Source organism: Chinchilla lanigera, unplaced genomic scaffold, assembly GCF_000276665.1.
Source record: "Chinchilla lanigera isolate Chin_1 unplaced genomic scaffold, ChiLan1.0 scaffold00051, whole genome shotgun sequence".
NCBI lineage: Eukaryota > Metazoa > Chordata > Mammalia > Rodentia > Chinchillidae > Chinchilla > Chinchilla lanigera.
This window is the reverse complement of record NW_004955452.1, coordinates 980,284-986,283: the sequence shown is the minus strand read 5'-3', so window position 1 is coordinate 986,283 and position 6,000 is coordinate 980,284. Positions and strand designations below refer to the sequence as shown.

Here is a 6,000-nt window from a genome sequence, read left to right as displayed (position 1 = left end):
GGTTTTGTTTTTTGCTGTGGTACAGGTTGACCTTATACGTGCTAGACAAACACTCTACCATTGAGTCACACACTCAGCAAGCTCTGGAGCTTTTAAATGGCTGTTTAAAAATAATTTTCAGGAATTTCACTGGACAGAAAGGTCTGACAGCCCCTCACATTGCATGCCAGAAAGGGAAGCCTAGATATTTGACTTCACACTAAGCAAGATGATGATTTAGCTCTCTTCCCCAACCCTAGCCTTGTTCTTCCCATTCCCCTACCTTCCTTATAATGCCATCATTTTTTCTTTCTTGTACAAGTTTTTCCTTCCCTGGTGTTACTGGCAGTCTTTTGAAAATTTGTTTTCAAATTTGTTTTAAATTTGTTTGCTTATATTTGTAAGTAACACCAAACTGTTGGCCAATAGTGTAAGTCCTCTCTCTAGACAGTTAGATATGTCCACTTATCATCAATTTCATCTTTCTGCAGGTCTTCCAGATCCTTCTGACCTGCATGAGGTTGGACTAGTTGCTTCCTACACTTGGTACGTAGGTATCATCCAGGGTTTTCCTTTACTGTCAGCCTAGAGGGTTCTTTCCTTTTTCTCTGTCATGTTGGATCTTTGCTTTCTAGTATCTAAAGTCTTTCTATTTCTGTTTATTCCTTTGTTTTTGTGGAGCACATCCTCTAGTGCTTCCTGAGGAAAGATATAGGGAATGCTGATTTTTTTTGAGACTGCATACTGAAAATGTTTTTATTGCATCTTCATTCTTGATTGGCTGTTAGGCTAGATGTAGAATTCTAGGTTGGAAATGATTTTCCTTGAGGAAGTTTGGTGATTTTGTTCTGTTGCCTTCTGATTTTGAATATTGCTGTGAGGAGAAGGAAGCTGTTTTCTTTCATAATCATTTTAGCTGGAAGCTTAGAAAACCTCTTAGCTTGCATGGTAGTGATGTTTCGCGGTGATGTGCCTTGGTGTAGGTCTACTTTTGTTAGGTTGGACCCTCTATGGGTCCTTAAAATCAAAAGCTATTTTTCGGGCACATGAAATAGTCTTGAATTATTTTATTGATGAGTTACTTCCTTATAATTTTCCTACTCTTTCTAGAACTCTTATTATTTGAATATGAAAATTCTGTATAAAGCCGGGCATGGTGGCACATGCCTGTAATCCCAGCACTTGGGAGGCTGAGGCAGGAGGATCACTGTAAGTTCGAGACCAGCCTGGGCTACAAAGTGAGCTCAAGGCCAGCCTGAACTGCACAGCAAGACCCTGTCTCAAAAAGACAAAAAAAAAAAAAGGTAAAAAATACTGTATAAGTCTTCTAGCTAAAATGGCTTTCTCTCATATTTTCCCTATCTGTCTCTCTAGAAGGGCTTAACCTTATTTTCGAATGTTTCTTTGGTTTTTCTCCGGTACCGGGAACCGAACTCACGACCTTGCGCTTGCCAGGCAGGCGCTTTGCCGCTGAGCTAAATCCCCAGCCCCTCGAATGTTTCTTTTATAATTTCTTCCATCATACTTTTAATTTTTAAAGTTCTTTTGTTCTTCCACTTTTATTAGAGTCCCACTTTAATGTCACCTGTGCATGCACGTGTCTTCTGTTTTTTCCTTCACTGTTATTTTTTCTTATCTTCAATTTGTACTTTCTGTTTGTTTTGTTCTTATCTTTCAGGCCAGAGGGTTTCTTCTGGTGCTGGGTAAACCTCAGTTATTTCATAGATATTTAAAAATAGGAATGTAATCCGGGTGTGGTGGTGCATACATGTAATCCAAACACTAGGGAGTTTGAGGCAGGAGGATTGTTGTGAGTTTGAGGCCTGCCTGGGCTACAAAGTGAGCTCAAGGCCAGCCTGGACTGTGTAGTGAGACCTTGTCTCAAAAAGACCAAAAAAAAAATAGGAGTGTAGGGGCCAATGAGCACCTCCAAGTACACGGGTGCATCTAGAGTGCTATGGGCTTTCTTGAAGTGTGATGTGGCTGGGCTGTTTAATTGGAGAAGCTCTGATGTTGGTGCCTCTAGGGTTTCTCTAGGTATTTTTTCCTCGGCTCAACAGGTTTCCCAGATAAGAATCTTCCAGCAGTCTGTGTCTTAGTCTCTTTTCCATTGTTTAGATGCAATACCCCACATCCACATCTTGAGGTGAGGTCTATTTCAGTCCATGGTTGCCTAGCATCAGGCAGGAAGGGCACAGTGGCAGGAAGGGCATGGTGGAGGAAAGCTGCTCACTCTGGCAGACAGGAAGCTGAAAGAGCAGGGAGGAGCCAGGGACAGCAATACAGTGATCCCTCACCTATTGCGGGAGTTAGGTTCCAGAGACCCCCACGATAGGTGAAAATCCGCAAAGTAGCAGTGTTATATTTATTTTATTATTCATATATATTTTAAGGCTTTATAAGCCCTTCCCACACTCCTCTAAACGTTTCCCACTCTCTTACTAACCTTTCCCACACTCTTATAAACATTGCATATGCTCTTAAACACTTCCTACGCTCTTAAACCCATGTAATTTTAACAACATGTAAAATTCTATATGGGTACTCCGTGTGAAGTGGACAAGGAGAGATGCTGAACATACGGGCACAGCGCGGGAGAACAAACAGACCGATGTTACGGTTGCTGAGCCAAGCAGCACTCAGGATACAGAACACAGTGCTATGGTTGGTCGCCTTCCATTCCATCAGCCAATAGTGTGCTGTATACAATCTCACGTTGATGCGCAAGCAGTAGTGGTGTACTGTATTTCCATTGTGTACAGTACGGTATTCATCTGCTGATAAAATACATACTGTATTTTCTTTCAATTTAATATTCTTTTAATATGTTTGAATTAACATTTTAATATTTTTTATATTGTTTAAAAATTTTTAAGCAAAAATAATTGAAATCATAACTATTATATAAATACCTATATACCGCAAAATCCTGCGACATAGCAAAAACTCTGCAATACAGAATTAGATATATATATTTTTAAAAACCTGTGATACAGTGAAGCCCTAGTAAGTGAACTGCAATATAACTAGGGACGACTGTACGCCCTTCCAGGTCATGCTGCTAGTGGCCACCTCCAACCAGGCCCCACCTCCTGACAGCACATTTAGCTACTGAACTCATCCGTGGATGAACCCACTGACAGTGTAGCGCCTCCATGATCCAGTCTCCAAACGCAGGAGGCTTTGAGGGGGCGCTAGATCTAAACTATAACAGTCTTTGTGGAGCATGTAATTCTGTAATGGAAGTTTGGCTGTCAGCATCCCGAGAGCAGAAGGAGGGGAGACTACTGGAGTCTCGATATTGGATTTGCTCATGTTCGTTGACTGTCCCTGTCATCACAGAGTGCCGCCATATGCACTGCACCTGGTGTCCCTTAGCCTAGAGATCTCTGGTCTTCTCAAACAGCCTTTTGAAGAATCTTTTTTAACTATCCTTTATCCCACCTTTCACAGGTAACTGGTGCTGCCAAAGCTTGAGATGTGGGGCGATTTTTTCCTGGTTTATTTTCTTTAACTCCATTTATTTTCCAGCTGTGAATGTGGCTATTACCTTCTCTCTTGTTCACACAGCCTGTGGGCTCATACTTTCAAACCCTTAAAGAAATCCCTTGACTATTGTGCTAGCGCCCAAGGGATGACGTCAGCATCCACTTGGTTGTGTTCGATTGTCATCTTTATGAGGCATCGTCCCTTCTTGCAACCTTCCCCATCCTAGTGTGGAAGTTTCACACTTCTAGCTGCTCAGGTCAGAACCCTGGAGCCATCCATGCCTCTCTTTTCTCTTGAACCCCACATTCAGTCTCCCAGCAAAGGTTGTAGCCTCCACCTTAAAATATGCACTGAATTTGCCACCTCCAGGGTGGCCAGAGTTTGCTGGCATCCAGAATCCCTCAGTCATCACATCCCTGATGACAAGGACCAAAGACAATCCCGTGCCTCTCCACCAGCTCCCTCTAGGCTGACTTGGGGTCATTGACTAACACCCCTTGAAGTAGATCATTGGACAGATTATAGCTCTACCAACATTCCCACCTGTCAGTCCTCATCTGTGAGCCCCATCAGGTCTGTTTTGTTTAATACATTGCCTTGCACACAGCAGGTGCTCAATTGATGTTTGTCAGAAGAAATATTGAAAAGAGCCAGGGGTGAGTGTCCTGATCTCCTCTAAAGCCATCTAACATCTCTTGTTTCCTTGTGCTCATTAGTCCCCGTCCATCCTTTCTCAAGGGCAGCGCAGACCGGATGGGGCAACCTTGGCCTTGGGAGCATCCATTTCCCACGCATGCACGCATGCATGCATGCACGTGCACACACAGACACACTCACACCCTCCCCAGAACATTGTGTGGAGATACCATCTGTTTATACACAAGTGCCCCTAGTGGCCTGACTGCTCCGAGAGGGATAAGCAGAAATCAGGCAATGCCCTTGAGGGAAGCAGTGAAAATATTATGCGATTCAATGTAATTCACACAAATAGTTTGCTCTGATAAAGGCTCTGGGAGAACTGCCTCGAGCCTGGGGGTGGGGGTGGGGAGTGGGAAAACAGAGTCGCCCTCCAGCTAGTGGAGGTGATCTGGGAAACAGGGCTCCAGGCATCCCTAAAGATCAACATAGCTTTCGTGTTTGCATGCCTACTGGGCACCAGGGGCTTTACACCAAAGTGTCTCATTCCTTCCCACCATGGTCACTTCCTCTCTTGTGCAGCAGAAGAAACTGAGGCACAAGAAAGTGAGTGATCCAAGGGTGCAGAGCTGGTCTGTGAGACTAAAACTTGCCCCCTGCCTGTTTGACTTCTTGTGCCTTCCACTGTCTCCCTTTCTTAGCCATGGCCTGAGCTGCCTTCTTCCAGGTTGGAGTCTGCTTTTTTATTTTTGTTTTTTTTTCAGTACTGGTGATTGAACTCAGCACCTCTGCACTAAGATACATCCCTGACTCCTTTTATTTTTTTTTATTTAGAGACAAGGTCTCTTGCTAAATTGCCCAGGCTGGGTTCGAACTTTCGATCCTCCTGCCTCAGCCACCTGGAGTACTGGGACTAGCAGGTCCCTAGCATCACATCTAGCTAGGGGCCTGCACTTTTATATGGAAGAGCTAATCAAGTTCAGATTGGTGACAGTGGGAATGATGATGTGGGCTCTTATGTACCACTCGCATATCTTTCCTTCCCTGAATCCCTCCTGGGTCCTGATCCCTGGGTTGGGCGTCTCAGGACAGCTGCCCCAAGATAGCTGCCCAGGAGGCCTCCTGAGTTGTGCACACCCCACTCCCCCATGGTTGCATTGTGGTGTGTGTGGGGCTGCCTGGAGGAGGCTGGGTGGAAGGGAAAGCAGCGAGAGGAATTCTTGACTTGCGTGTGTCAGCCTTGGCTCTGGAAATGAAATGCCTTTTAATTTCATCATCTGATTTTCTTTTTTCTCTCTGTGATGCTGGCCGGTGCCAGGAGGCCCTTGGCCACAGGATGGATGTTTAACAAATCCAATAAAGCCTTTGATTTGTCTGGCTGCTTGCTTCCACAAGCTGGGTGGGCCTGGGAGACATTACCTCATTCATGCTTTTCACCTGTGTGCAGGGTAGAGCGAGCTGGGGCCAGCAGCTGTGTCACTGTGTGTTCAGGGTGGGGAACAAAGGCCAGGGAGGCCTGCACCGGGTGACTTGCTCACAGGAGTGATGCATGATGCCTGGGGTGGTATCTGGAGACCTGTGCCCTGGTCCTATCTCTGCCACCAGTTCCCACTTGGACTTTTAGCAGTCCTTGGACATGCCAAGCCATAGGTTTTCCTTCTGCAAAGTGGCAGGATTAGGCCAGGTGGGTTATCTATGGATTTGTCTGTTTTCTCCTTACAGTGCTAAGGATCAAGGTCAGGCCCTCCAGCATGCTAGGCAAGCACTCTACCACTGACCTCTACCCCAGCTCCCACCCTATTTATTTATTTATTTTTTTGTTGTTGTTTTGTTTTTCTTCCAGTACCAGGAATCGAACTCACGACCTTGCACTTGCCAGGCAGGCGCTGTGCTGCT

The 6,000-nt window shown here is 45.1% G+C and overlaps 1 long non-coding RNA gene across 1 annotated transcript in view; it reads left to right on the top strand.

Annotated features, from left to right (window-relative positions):
- Positions 1 to 483: 483 nt before the first annotated feature.
- Positions 484 to 6,000, top strand: part of LOC102018460 — a 46,696-nt gene continuing 41,179 nt past the window's right edge. Inside the window, exon 1 of the long non-coding RNA XR_262631.2 lies at positions 484 to 525. This is a non-coding gene — a long non-coding RNA (uncharacterized LOC102018460). The remainder of the gene's footprint in view (positions 526 to 6,000) is intronic.